The following is a 15871-nucleotide window of genomic DNA, read 5'->3' on the forward strand; positions in this document are numbered from 1 at the left end:
ATTTTGGAATGGACAGTAATCGCCATCCTGATTGTTTTCAAACCGTAATTAATAATTGAAGTTCGCTAACACAATCACATCGCTCGCTTACGTTATAAACCAACTCAAGCTAGTATATCACATTTAAGTCAGTTAGGGCAGTATCGATTTTCCCCAAAGAAGAACATATCAGAATTAGAGGTGAATAAATTATATATGATTAAGTCTGCGAAGTAAATACATCAGCTACATGGCGATCAGTTGTTGTTGATTTGGAGGATGGTTTGTCCGTATTTTTAAACGTACCGCGGAGATGATTATGGATGCAGAAATTACTGAGATAGGAGGTATGAGCTTAATTTTCAAAGGAGTAAAAGATGTTATAAAGTTATTAAACCATGGGAATAAAATATTTTAAACATTTTAAAGTATAGTAATAATTTAACAAATATACATTTGAATACTACCAATATAATTGTATGGTTATTTACAAGTTCATTTTGATTCACCTACAATAAGAACTTTGAAACCCATGTTGTCCCATATTCCATTTAAAACCGGTTTAAATGATAACGTTTTAAAATATTTAAAGTGTCACCTTAATCTTCGATGAAGTACAGTTGAAGAGTGGTTTACACTATAAAGCTCATGAGGAAAAGATCTCAGGATTCGAAGATTTGGGTACACTTGACAGTAGTAATAAAATGGCAAACCATGCCCTGGTTTCTATGATCAGAGGAATACAGAAAAACTATAAACAAGTAGTTGGTTATTATTTTGCACAAAATACCATCGCAGCTATTTCACTAAAGAAGTTACAAAAAAGTTGATAATATTTATATTCTATTAATGATTCCATTACCCAATTATTTCGTTAATTTTCAAGGTTCTTCCGAGATAATGCCGAGTGTGAAACAATTCCACGCTTTATTTGATGTTCCCCCAAACATTGTCGCTTAGCTGCTCAGGAGACAGGTAATGGACGTAAAACGTTCTCTGCGAGAATATTAGGAATGGGTTAGGTTGCATCTTAGCCCATTCTGTTGGACCAAATGGAAGGAAACTGCAAACAATTGCTTTCTCCGATATTTACTTAAGAAGATCGCACTCTCGTATTCTGCTAGCTTGGAAGACGGAATACCTTAAGTGGTGTTCCATAGGTGGCGCTGCAAGAATTCTCATTTCAAACGCAGCGAAATTATTTCGAACATTAGAGAAGAGGAGAAAAGTTTTGAATAAATGGAAGTTAAACGGGGGAGTATTAATTATGAGCTACGAAATGTATAGAATCATCGTAATATGTGCCGATGACGGTGACTTCAAGGTCTATCACGTCAAGGTCCTGTCACTGCTTGGTCGATCCGGGGCCAGACGTTCTTTCCAGATTTGGAAAGATAACAATTTGGATACAAGTAGATTTGTTTATCATGAAGGGATAATTCCTTCTAATTGGAATGTTAATAAATTTCCTGGCATTGCTCAAGCAGCCATTTTGTACAAACAAATCGCAGGGGGTGAATCATAGAAAAATTATAAAGTTAATATCCCTAATGCAACTATGTTAAAACACAGTACCCAATCAATGCTTGCAAGATCTCTTGAGATGAGGACAGATGATGAGGAAACACTACCTCAAGAGGTAAAGGATTATTTAATCTCAAAAAATTTTTATGTTTACTAACAAATATATATTACTTTTGTTCTAACTAACAATATATTTAATGACTTATTTTTGAATGAATAATAATTGCAATATCTACAATTAATCCTTCTTCTTCTTTTTTTTCAATTAGGTGTAAGTCAATAGCAAACAAATCTTTTAATTATAGCAAGTTCTGATTGTAAAGAATACAAAATGTGAACATTTCTTGCTTCAGCATATTTGTAAATCAGCAGAATCTAAATATCAAGTTCAAATTTATTTATATCCCTTTTTATGTTTCTCTCGTTAACGTTTAGTTTGGTAGCAAGAAGGAAGAACCACCCGATCAGAGTGGGTTCTTCTTCCTTAAAAGGGGAAGCTATGTAACGACCCGAAAAATAGCGTTTACGAAAAATCGATTGTGAATTGTTTTAATAACAATTAAATTAATAAGGATATTATGTAAATAGATATTGAATAACCTTCTCCTTGGAGATTTTGTCGTGATCCCTGTAGACCAGATTACAGCATCAGCAAATTTTGTTGTGGAATGGGCCCGAGGAAATAAAGATCAGCTACTAGGAACTATAGGGATGTTGTCCTACACCAATGACAAGAAGGCTACTGAGATTTCAGTAGAATCAATGATGAGCTCTCTCATAATGTTAATGAAAGGGGTAAACATGACCGAAGGTTGGGTGAATAAGCGACGAAATCAAATAACTCAATTATTACCCAATTCAGATCTGGAAAGATGTGAATCCAGAAATCATTAAAATGTTTGAGCATTTGTACAACAGAAAGGAGTGATCCCCAGAAGATATCTTCCGGGTACTATCAATTATACATATATACTTGGGCAGATGAGGCAAATTTGGATGCCTTTGACTAGATGATAGAACAAGCTGCTGGAAGTAACATCATTATGCTGCTTGCTTTTGGGTCAGCGATTGAGAGATCAGCATGGAACCCCCTACCATATATCAGACAACGCTTAAGGAACACACAATTTCTCAGTCTTGCGGAACAATGTGCATGGCTCTTGGTGGATCGATATTGTACTATTAAAGACCCACAGGTGTCTGTATCAAAATATGCAGATTTGGCTTATGTTGGCAGATTTGTTTCTATAAGAAATGCAGCTGGTTCTATCAACAGGATGTATCAAGGTGATCCATGCACAAACTGTCATCTATGCATCGTGGAATTGGAGTCCATAGGTAATTGTATAATGCAGATTAATCAAGAAGCAACTGAGGAATGCACAGAAACCACCAAGTTATTTGCTCTAATGAATCCAGGCTCAGAGTATATAGAAATAGGTATATCGTTTATGAGGTGAGCATTCCGGAAGATCATGCAGATGACACACCCGAACGTCGTCAAGAATTACAATGAGTCAGAAGCGAAAAAGGAAATCTCCTGGCAAGAGAAGCTCGCGGTCCCAGTGAGTGAGAATATGGTATTTAGTAGTTGGAATGCATTTATGGTATTTAGTAATTATTTAGTAATTAGTAACATTTATGGTAAAATCCAAAAAAGAAAAAACCAAGTAAGCAAAATGATTTCTAATATCAATTTGGATAAATACGTGAGTTACGATGTATTACAGCGCTATATTACACTATACAATAGGTCCAGAATTAACTCCCAAGATATATTTAGAGGATTTTAAGTAATTTACTCAAGGGTAGATGAGAAGGATATTCGAAGGCGTTCGATTGGATGATCGAACAGGCTGCCGTGAGCAATATAACACTTTTGTTATCATTTGCGACTGCTATAGAAAAATCATCTTGGAACCCTAATTACTTAAAAAGTAGATTAGGATTAGTTCAATTTCAAGCTATAGCTCAACAATGTGCGTTGATCTTAATGGATCGATTTTGCACCCTTAAAGCACCCTTCGTGAGGTTACATTAAATCGCTGGTCTATGCCAACATGCCAGCAGCCAGAAGAACTGCAGGCCAACATCGAACGCGAAATTTCTTCTTCTAAATAACTTGTCTTTTGTTCATAATTACATTTTTTATTCTATAATTATCTTATTTAAAGTTACACTAACGTGTCATATATGGCACACTAGTACAAGCTTGAATGTTATTAGTGGTTCAATTTCCTCTTTTTTTGAACTGTTTTAATTTGACCATTTTCAGCTCCAAGGTCCCAGTTTGTCTTGGAACCACTGTATACAAAAGTACTCTTAGTTTTCAACAAAGAACCTGACTGTGAAATAATAGTATTTAATTAATACATGTTTTGTTTTTCAAGAAAAATTTTTATATTTAACCATCATTTTTGTTTCGTAAGTTGTTCTTTATGATAGTTGCTTTAATTGTAATCTTATTTATTTTATTATTTTTTAGATTTCATTGTAATTTTATTATACGCATCATGTTTTATATCTGCTCCATTTTGGTTTTTTATATAAATTTAACGACACAAAAATTTTCACCATTTCAAACTTCTCAACATTTCAAATTTTCAAATAAGTAAGCTGGGGCAACTGGGCCCAGGGGGTAGGTGGGCCATGAGTCTGTCATTGTCTAACCTGCTGCCACGGAATATTCAAACAGTTGGCAACGTTGTGTCAACCTGTCGACTTGCCGGTACAACGAATATAACCTCGTTTTTCCATGCGGCATGCACGTGAGTGCGTTCTGAATTTTATGCATATATTTTGGTCTGACAACGTGCTGCAGTAGTGCATTTGTGTGGTCCTGATTTGAACAGTGTAAGTATTGATAAATTAACTTATAGATGTAATAATGAAATACGTTTAAAACGAGTGATTAGCATGTGTTTCAGACAATTTTTTTCCGTATTATAATTCAAGCGGGAGTGGCCCAGTAACCCCGTATGTTTTGTGGCAATGGGTTCCAGTTACCCCGAATTTTGGAAGTAATTACTTACACTTTTATGAAATTGCCAATTGCATCAAGGTAATGGAAAAGCATGGATTTGGTCTGTCGCGAGAAAATGTACTGGATTTAGTACAAATGTACATTAGACAGAATAATTTGCCAACAAGATTCAAAGACCAACGACCTGGAACCGACTGGTTCATCTCTTTCAAGAAAAGGCAACATTTGTCTATCAAAAAACCCCAAAGTATCCAATACGTTCGATGTGACCAAGTTAATCCTTGGGTCATCTACGACTTTTTTGACAAGTTGGAACACCTCATGAAAGACTTAAAACTTGAAGGAAAGCCAGGACAGATATTCAATTGTGATGAAACGTCATTTTGCCATGACCCTTTTAAAAGCAAAATTGTTGGGGCCATTGGTGCACGATGTTAGCGCAAAACTAGTTCTTCTGGGCGCGAAAATACTTCTGTGTTGCTTTGTTGTTCCGCTGATGGAAGAACCCTTCCATTGCTTTGCGTTTTTAAGGGGAAGTTTGTCATGGAAAATTGGATAAACGAAGAATTGGCCACACAAACTGCTGTTTCAGTAACTGAGCGTGGGTGGATGGAGACAACCTTATTCTACAACTGGTTTAGAGATGTTTTCCTTACAAATATTGGTAGAAAAAGACCTGTAATTTTAATTTATGATGGGCACGTGGCCCACATTTCCGTAAAGTTGATCCGACTAGCACGGGCAAATGACATCATTATCATGAAGTTGCCACCACACACAACACATGTTCTACAACCCCTCGATGTTGCCATTTTTAAAGGCTTGAAAACGGCATGGGACAAGGCATTGTGCAAATGGCAACGGTAGAATCCGCGGAAAAAAATTCAACAAAGCTGAATTCACAACTTATTGATTTGTTTTAAGGGGAAGCCAATCGTTCTGTTAAAAACTCAGAAAAAGCAATACTTATGTTTAGTTTCAAAGTAATTTATGTATCTTAAGTTTTTGTTTTGAAGTTTATGAGTTAATAAAGCATTATTATGACACTTTTTGTTACATTTCTTAGTTAACAAATGATGTTTATCTATTTGCAACACCCCTAAATAACCTAACATGAAACAAAATCTGAAATTTTTGATATGGTACCGAAAATAGACACGTCCTAAAACAGGCCCAGCTACCCCAGATTGAATTGTATTATCTTGCTTATGGAATAGACAGGTGGGGTCCAGTCATCCCACACTACGGGGGTAACTGGGCACAGGAGCGCCAAAAACATAAAATAGTTATTTCTCGTTGGCATCTTGAATTATCAATGTTAAACATGCGGATATCTTAAAGAAATACTTCTTTAAGATCCGTACGTATTCAGAAGTTCATTTTAACAATTCTTCTTCGAATCAAACGAGTGCAAATTTATGAACGACATTGGCATGTTGTAAAATCATGACCCAGTTGCCCCAGCTTACCTTATACCTGTTGGCTTCACTTTCTGACAGTGAGTATTTTTTGTTTTTTATATATTTTTGTATTTTCTGTATTTTATAAAGTAGATTACTTATAATAGTTCTCATTTTCGTATAGTTTTCGGCTGAAGATGAAGTTATAAACTTCGAAACCAGTCCCGATTTAAATTAAATAATTTTTGCAAGTGCGAAGTTCATATATTGCGTTTTATTTTCATATTCAAATTTCATTTTTACTTGCAACATGGATATTTCTCATAACTTTAATTAATATAGGTGATATTCTGAAATATATCTCGAAAAGATCTCATCTTCATCATTATGGACATTGAGCATCATCACTCAACTATGACGAATATAGCAACATGATGTTCTTCATATTTAAAACATTGAGTGAAACTTTTATTATTAATATTTGGGTTCTGGGTTATAATTTTAAAAATGATACTTATACAGAAGTTCGAATGATTCAAAATAATTATGCAAACAGGTATATAATATCCAGTACACAGAAAAATAAGCAGAGTTATAAGGAAGAGATACATTTTGGGAACTTTAGTAAAACAAATTACCAAAAAGGAGATCCCAAAATGTAGGTACAGGTTGCACATACACATGCATTCCACAAAGAATTATTCAAATTATCTGGCAATTATTCTTGGTAGAACGCTTGTATAGAAGTTTGAATGATTCAAAATAATTATGTAAACAATTACATAATATCCAGTACACAGAAAAAAAGCAGAGTTATAAGGAAGAGTTACATTTTGGGAACTTTAATAAAACAAATTATCAAAAAAAGCAGATCCCAAAATGTACAGATTGCACATACACATGCATTCCACAAAGAATTATTCATTCTCTGGCAATTATTCTTGGTAGAACGCTTGTGTACCTATCCATAGCACAGCCATAAAAGACTGGTTCCTAACAACACATCACAAATATGAGATATCAACAAATCATTGAGATATCTCAGCAGCGGATTGTGGAAGTAATACAAAAATGTATGTTGGCCTGATAGTAACTTGATGACAACCCAACCCACCCAGTCGAAAGTTACGTTCAGCATCAGTTTTCATTTTTCGTAATTAATTTGATAGACCTACTGAAGGAAGTTCCATTGAATATCGGACAAAATATTTACTATCAACGTAATAGCCCCATGTGATTCGCACACAAGCTGAAACAAAAAGAAAAATATGTAATTAATTAATATTCGATATTTCATAATTATTAGGTAAAATAATCATTGTGAATGTTTCCACATGGTTCGTAGTAGCAGAAAATTATAATCGGTTATTCATTTATGTTAAAACATTTTAGTTAATTAATTAATGGTAATTTAAACCGAACATATGTGCGTTGGAAGACGAAGATCATGGAAGAAAACACGATTATGGAGAAAGAATTATCAACCAACTCGACAGAAGTGACAACGGAGATTTGTTACACCAGTAATTGACAAAAAATGCGGTTGTTTTTTAAAATATTAAAACCTAGTTGAAAAACAAATAGTTGAGACTAAAACTGTAAAGGATAAAAACGGATTAGTACTGAGGGACAACAAAAAGGCAGAACAGAAACAGATCAACAGATAACCACGAAAGAGTTAGAAATGGTAATAAAAGAATAAAAAATGGAAAAGCTTCCGGTTAAGATAGATTAGACTAGAAGGAGGATTCAGGGATTACGTGGTTATTATATCTAGAAGCTAAAAAGTAGTAAATGAAAGTTTAAATATAAATAAATAGAATGTGAGTACAAAGGATTTTGGAATAAAGATAAACAAGTCGAAAACTAAAGTTATGGTAATAAGTAGTAATGCAAGATTGAAAATAGTGATTGATAAAATAAGCCAAAAGTTTAATATGTTAATATTATTTTCTTGTACTCTCAACATCTTCATTATGAAAATCAAGCTTGTTTGCCATGAATAACGTTTAAAAGAAATATCATAGTTAGAATCCTCACACTCCTAAATTCATCTCTGCTAAAAAGCTGTACATAGCTAGAGGTAAGCTCTAATATTTTATTAAGTGTTTGCGTCACCTGAGATTTTCACGAATTTGTAACACACATAGTTTAATTGAATAAGTAACACTTTGTAATATACGAACGTTATAAAACAAATATCTATATTAAATTATCTTCAGAAGCTATTGAATCTTGAATCTCATTTTTAATATGAAAAAGTCGCTAATATATTGCAATTAATAATTATTTACTTGAACCAATTGTAGAAGAAAACATAAGAAGACAGAATGATTCAACTTTACAACAATTGAACACCCTAGTGCAAGAACCGGACATCTCCACCTTTTGGCAAAATTGAGATGTCTGGTTCTAAATAAGTAAATATCACGTCTATCGTTCGGGGCAAGAATCAAACTTCCGTCTTGAACATGTTCAGTGTCTTGTTATTGCGCAGTATGCCGTATATTTTGTCGTTCGGTGTAAGAACAAGACATGTGGTTTGCCCAGTGGGTTGTGGAACGGTCAGAAACGCAAAGTGCATAGAGGTCAATGGTCTCGAAACATACGGAAGGTAAAACGTGCTTCGGGGACAGAATATTTAAATTCATGAAATCGTAAAAGTTGTAAAAGCCGCTTGTTCATGCACAAGCATATGTTTCGAAAAGGTTGACGTAGACACTGCACAAGGGATTTTTAATAGTTTGTACCAGTTTACCACTCATTACAACTGTACCAGTAAAACGCAAGAAAGTCAATCAGGCGGCCGTGGAATCTGGGACTAGTAAATCAAAGAGTGCAAATTCCGCAGACGTGGTAAGTTTTTATTTCATTTAGGTAGAAATTTAATCTACTGATTTATTCATTAAACACACAGGTAAGACGTGGTGGCAATACCTTCAATGTTTGTAAACATGCTTTTATGTCCATCCATTGCATTACCAAAAGTCGTGTGGAACGTATTGCCAATCACGTTCTAGACATTGCACCACTAAATCAACATGAGAAACATACAACAAGACCTAATAAAATATCACTAGACATCAACAATCAAATTTTGTTGATACCCACTTTAGAAGCTTTCCAAAATACCAAAGCCATTATCGCATGGGCCACTATTTTCTGTCTCCACTTTCAAAAATTTCGAAAATGTTCGAATTGTATTTGGAGATATATGAACCACAACAATTTGATCAATAAAAGAAAAATAAATCCAAATGTTAAATGTTTACTATCGGAAATATTTTATTGAAAATTTCCACATTAGTTTTGGAAAACCGAAAACAGACACATGTCAAACTTGCGAAGAATATGACGTAAAAATTCCTGCTGCAGACAATACTGATATAAAAACACAGTTAGAGGCAGAAAAGAAACTACATCTCCTTAAAGCTGGAACATTTTATGGAGACATAAAAGAAAAAACTGCACTTGCTATTGATAATGGTCATATTGAAACAATTCACGCTGCCAGTTTAAATACAAACTTTTTGTAGTAAATTTTCTAGTAAAACTAATAATAATAAACGGTATCTTGATTCCCAGAGCAATGAAAACTCTAGATAAGTCCAATCTACCAATATTCCGGCGAGAAAATAAAAAGGACTGGATGCCTCAAAATTTTTTTGGAGGCTGCTTTAAAAATGGCTGTATTCCAGAAGTAAAAAAGTTTTTGAAACGAAAAAATTGGAGTTGGAAAGTTTTACTGCTCATTGACAATGCAGGTAGCCACAGTAGAGTTTAATCATCCTAACGTAAAAATTGTATTTTCCTCCAAATTGTACATCATTGGTGCATCCATTAGATCAAGGAATCATTTCAACACTCAAGACATACTACATAAGACTAGCATTCCAAAAATTTTTGAAAGACTGGAAAATGATAAAAATGTAACGCTTACTCAAGCTTTTTAGGTTGTGTTAGTTATAGATTTGGCTTGCAAGGAATTAAAACAGTCTACACTTCATGCGTGTTTGGGGACACCGTTGTTACCACAAATGGTTTAGAAAGGAAACTTTGTTCTATTTGAGGAAGCAGAACATAACAGAATAATTTCTATTTTCAGATATGAACATTGATGATGTTTGGAAACTGTTTGAAGAACAAATTTTTAATGAGAAAAAGCTAATTGAACTACTAAATATCTCCACTTCCAATTACGCTGACTAAAAAAATTAAAATGTTTAAAAAAATTTTAACTTTGAAGGTCTATATCTTAAGCATTTATGGGTTTATGGACTTAAAATTTTTACACGAATTGTCATCATTTGATCACGTAGTTGCATACTTTCAAAAGTGATCTTAAACGATTTCTCATAATAACATTGCATTATTTGCAACTTAATTTACAAACTCTATAAATTGAATTTTAAAGAAATTTAGATCCATTCCTAAACCCCACCTACTAACAAAATATTTTCCATTATATTGTATAATATTCTATGTACTGAAGATGAAACATTAGTTTCGAAACATGTCTGCTTGAATAGAATTAAACATTTTAGTATTTCTCAAAAAGTTTTTACTTTTACCTACATCATATTTTATTATATTAGAGAAATATGGAGAATTTCATCCCATTTATTGATAAATTATTATGGGAAATTTTTTAGAAACCTTTCTACAATTTTACACCCTTTATATCAATGCCTAAAGAAAGAAGTAAATTGGGTTTGGAAAGATGAATGCAATAAGGAGTTTAATTATATTAAAAACGCATTAACAGCACAAGATGTTTTAATTTCTTTTAATCAATCTTTGCCAATTAAAATTAATAATTTATGTATAATCTAGATAATTTTATTTAACTATCGCTATAAAATAGAATATGTTAGAGTTAGTTAATATGTTTTGCAGACAAGAAATATGAATTTTCAATTGAAAGTAATTGCTTGGTTTGGAATAATAGAATAGTTATACCTGCAAAATTACAAAAACCCGTATTAGATCAATTGCATTTTACTCATTTAGGAATGTAAAATGAAAAGGTATAGTTGTGACTATAACAGTAAAACACCTAATAAGACTAAATTGAGAATATTAAAGTGGAGTTTATATTGATTATTGTGGATCATTTCCAAATAAAATGTTCTTTATCCCTTTGTCTACCAGCGGTACTTAAAAGTCTCGCAAAATATAGATATGTTCAGCTAATCAAAGCTAACGTTATTATTAGAATTTAAGTGGGACTTGGTGGGACTTCAAAGTACCGCTGGGTGATAAATAACATTTTATAAAATTTAATTCTGGTAGGGAAGGGGTTATATTGGTTGACGCACATTCAAAGTGGGTGGAAGCTCATGTTATTAATTATAATACGACTCAATAAACAATAAAGATATTGAGAAAAGATTTGTCTATGTTTGGATTACCCAAGACAAAAAATGTATTATAGAGGGGAGAGAAACGTGCTATTTTTTTAAAGGTGAATAGGTATTAGTGAAAATGTACCAAATTAATTCTTTTATTTGGAAAAAGGGGCAAATAGATACAGTTTTAGGCAATAATACAATCACAAAGTCTCCTTATTTTGGGTTGCTATTTAAAAAAATTAACTTTTGGATTGTGATCTCGATTTATATTTGATTATACTCGAATTCATAGCGTACCGATTCTTGGACATAAATTTAATTTTTAAGATTATTTTAAAGTTATTTTTTGAGTTTAATTTTAACGGATCAGAATCGAGTCGGGCACGATTCTCAAAAATGGAATCGATTCTTAAGAATCGAGTCGAGTACTCAATACTTTTCAAATCTGAGTGGAGTCGACTAAATACCAAAAGTCCGACTCGTCATATCACTAACATTAACACAAAAAAGATTATAACTTGATCTTGATTAATTTATGATCAAATTTCACAAAAAAAATAAATTATTACCTGTTAAACTGAGGAATTGTCTTCCAAACTTAGACTACAGGAAAACCATAGTTGGTGTCATTATATTGTTAATCCATATAACTTTCTTGAAGGTGTTTTTAACTTCAGTGCAAAGTTAACTACTGCACAACTAAGACAAATCGGTACTTTGAGGGTTGGTCACACCTAAAATACACAAAAAATATTAGATAAAAATATATCCTACATTTTATACATCTAGAAATGTATTATTGTAACTAATCAGAAGTAAATGTCCTCAATGTACCATAGATTTAGAATTTTAGAAGGACACACAATTTATGAATATATTGCATTATATTATCGTTTATAAATTATACAACTACAATTCAAGCTGAAGATGCGTAACGTTGCTTTGATATCATAGGAATTGATAAATAAAGTAGCATTACAGATTATGCAATTTCATTGAAATTTTATCTCTGAATGTTTGTCTGTGATTATAAAGCTAAGCTATGGTTTAATGCGATAATTGCGTTTATATAATATGCGTTTATTAATAATAAACGGTTTATTGAAAAATCCCTGAAACGGGTCTAAAGATGTAAATTTTTTCAAATTTTTTGGGTTTAGATTAATTGAATAAATAAAAAATTAAAATTAAGCTAAATGTTCAAATAGTGTACCTTAGGCAGCTCCTAAACGATTCTTAAATTCTTCCTGACAATTTCCTAATATATCAAGAATTATTCGCTGAACTTCTCTGGTTCTGATTTTTTGTTCATGCAAAGTATTTGGTCTAGTAGTGTAAACTTTACTCTTCAGATATCCCTAAAGGAATAAATCCAGTGGAGTCAAATCTGGCGATCTTGCAGGCCACTCGATTGGCCCTCTTCCCCCACAATCCATCAATTGGGAAATAATTGGTTTAAATAAGCTCGAACAGGAACTGCATAGTATGGTGTCGCGCCATCTTGTTGGAGAAATCACTGCCACTGAAATTAAATTTATTAATTTTTATTTATTTGGGATGGAAACAGAATAGCAGGCACGAAAAATAACAAAAAAAAAATAAAATAGGCTTATACAAACTATACACCTATAAGGAGGCAATGTGTAATAACTTGCGAGTTCTGCAACGAAGGATGAAAAATAATGTAACTATAGGTTCGTTCCAACCGCACTTTTGACTGCCAATTGACAGTCACCAGCCTGCGCAGTTGAAAAGTGCTGTTCCATCCGACCCGTGGACGTGCCGCGGACTGGTTGGCGACAAGTTGTCATGAGTTCCAACGACCGTCGGACGCGTTCATGTACGCGTCCGCGACAAATCAAATGCGTACCTGGTTTCGACGATGTACGGTTTGTCACGTTCTTTAGCGCTGGCGCGTAACAGAGCATAACTCATTTCCAATTGTGCAGCCGGTCTGTTTGTATCTCTTATGGGTATCTTTACCATCTAGCGTGTCTGTCACGACGAGCTGAGTCTATATCTATGTGGCAAATTACTGGCACTATTTCTCTGAAAATTTGCATATAGCGTTTATCCGAGGTGCTCGTTTCAGCTAAAATATTTTCAGTGTTCTCCAACTTCCGGTTATACTGAAAATGGACCCCAACTTCATTATTTTAAATGGAATGTACCAATTTTAATTGAATTTTTGAGATCCCCACTACATTTTAATACAATTTGATATAAGTCATCATATGTCTAGAGTGCACCATTTATGGATTATTTCAGTTTTTTTGAAAATTATGGCAGATGCAACCCTTTACAATAAAAGTAATTTTTCGAAATTACACTCGAGTCCGGCCAAATATTCTCAGGGTTTGCAAAGAGAGGACCCATACTTTACATAAATTTTCCCCGAATTTCCCTATCTCGAAAAGTCGAAAACTTCATTTTTTTAAATGGCAACCCTAATTTGGGGGTTGCTTTTCATGTATTATGTAAGCTATGGGTCGTCTCTGTGGAAACTTTGGAAATATTTGGCCGGACTCGAGTGTAATTTCGAAAAATTATTTTTATTATGAAGGGTTGTATCTGTACAAATTTTCGAAATGACTGAAATAATTGAAAAATGGTGCACTCTAGACATATGATGACTTTATCAAATTGTATTAAAATTTTCCGGGGATCTCGAAAATTCAATAAAAATTGTTAAAATAACGAAGTTGGGGTCCATTTCCGGTATAACCGCATGTTGAAGAAATCTGAAAATATTTTAGCTGAAACGAGCACTTCGGGTAAACCCGTATGCAAATTTTCATAAAAATAGTGCCAGTAGTTTGCCATATACATATAAGACTCAGCTCGTCGTGACAGACCCTGTACATTTGGATTTGGATTATTCTCTACTCTTTTACATGTTTCTGGTGTTTTGATTAACAAATTTTTAAGAACTTTTATTTCATATGTATGTTTTATGATAAGTTTCATAGACAAATTAATCAAAAAAGTGTAAAAATATGCATATTTTTATTTCATTTTTCTAGTAAGGGTTATTACGTTTTTTTTTACATTTCTAATTAATGCTACTTTAGTTCATTATTGTTAAAAAAAATGAGTAAATGGATTTCGTTTGAAATGGTAAATTGTGGTTGCAGCGCTAACTATCGGCAGGGTTGGATATAAAACGTACATAGAAATTTCAAACCGTTCCAACAGCGTTAACGAAATGTACGCGTACACGAACGTGTCCACGGACGAACATGCGCAGAAAAAAGTCCTGTACTAGTCGTGTACGCGTACACGATAAGTCAAATTTGTGCGGTTGGAACGAACCTAATACAACTATGTTATTCTGTGGTTGCACCAAGATTCAAACTAGGGATGGCAACGATATATCGATATATAACAAATATCGATATATTAGTTATAAAATATCGATTTATTTATATCGATTTTTTATTTCGATATATTGCTAAAACTATCGATATATTTTAAATATATCGGAAGAATATATCAATCGAAACGTGTTGCAAATGTTGCAATACGGGTTTTGACTGGTGGCGCGGTGTGCAGAAAATAAGTACCAATAATAGCAACAATTCATTACGTCTGTCCCAACTGGCCAAAAGAACGATTCTAGAACCACAGTTGCTATGGAAACCATACGATCTGACCAATCAAATCGTTTAAAATCGATTCTAGATCTGTTAAGCAAATCCGTTTTACCTTCTAGTAAAATTGCATTGAACGTGCTCTGTTATTTGAATTCAAAAAACGATTTGGGCAAATAGAAAATATGCATTTATTGGCTTGTGCCACAATTTTAGACCCGAGATTCAAGAATCTACACTTCACTGATCCTGTGGCATGTACTTCGGCCTTAAATATTCTAAAACGGGACGTGTCAAAAAATTCTTTATTAGGAAAAGATACCAGCGATAACGAAACGCAAACGACACTTCAATCATCGTCGACTAATGCCTATAACGAATCTTTCAGCTTATGGAATTACCATAACGAGTTAACAGTCACGAAGAGAAAGAAAAATGATTGTAATATTGATGGAGAAATTACTCAATATTTACAATCATCTGTCGTATATTCGCTAAATCAGTACCCACTTCTAATATGGGAAGAAATAAAAGGTGTTTTTCCTCCGTTTTATATACAGAAGTAGAAAAATATTTAGGGGTTGTTGCTACATCAGTGCCGTGCGAACGGCTATTTTCAAAAGCCGGAGCAACGGCTACAAAAACTAGAAGCCGGCTAACAGGAAAGAGGCTGTCAAAACTTTTATTTTTACAATCTCTTCCAGATGAATATTGGAAATGAATTAAAGTTACGTTTTTAGTAGCACTTTATTCTTTTGTACAAATAAAGCTGATTTTATAATTACGAAAAATAAAACTGTTCTGAAACTTTGTCCATTATTCTATATTTTATTTCCATTTTTTCTTGCATATCATTGATTAGCAAGTATTGTAATATTTAAAAGAAACCTAAATTTAAAACAGTTATGTGTTATACAATGAAAATACTCTTATATCATATTTATATGATATATTTTTTTCAATACATCGAATGTATAGATACATAGTTCTCGATATATCATATGAATCGATATATCGATATATAAATAAAAATTGCCATCCCTA

Source organism: Onthophagus taurus, chromosome 11 (assembly GCF_036711975.1).
Source record: "Onthophagus taurus isolate NC chromosome 11, IU_Otau_3.0, whole genome shotgun sequence".
Lineage (NCBI taxonomy): Eukaryota > Metazoa > Arthropoda > Insecta > Coleoptera > Scarabaeidae > Onthophagus > Onthophagus taurus.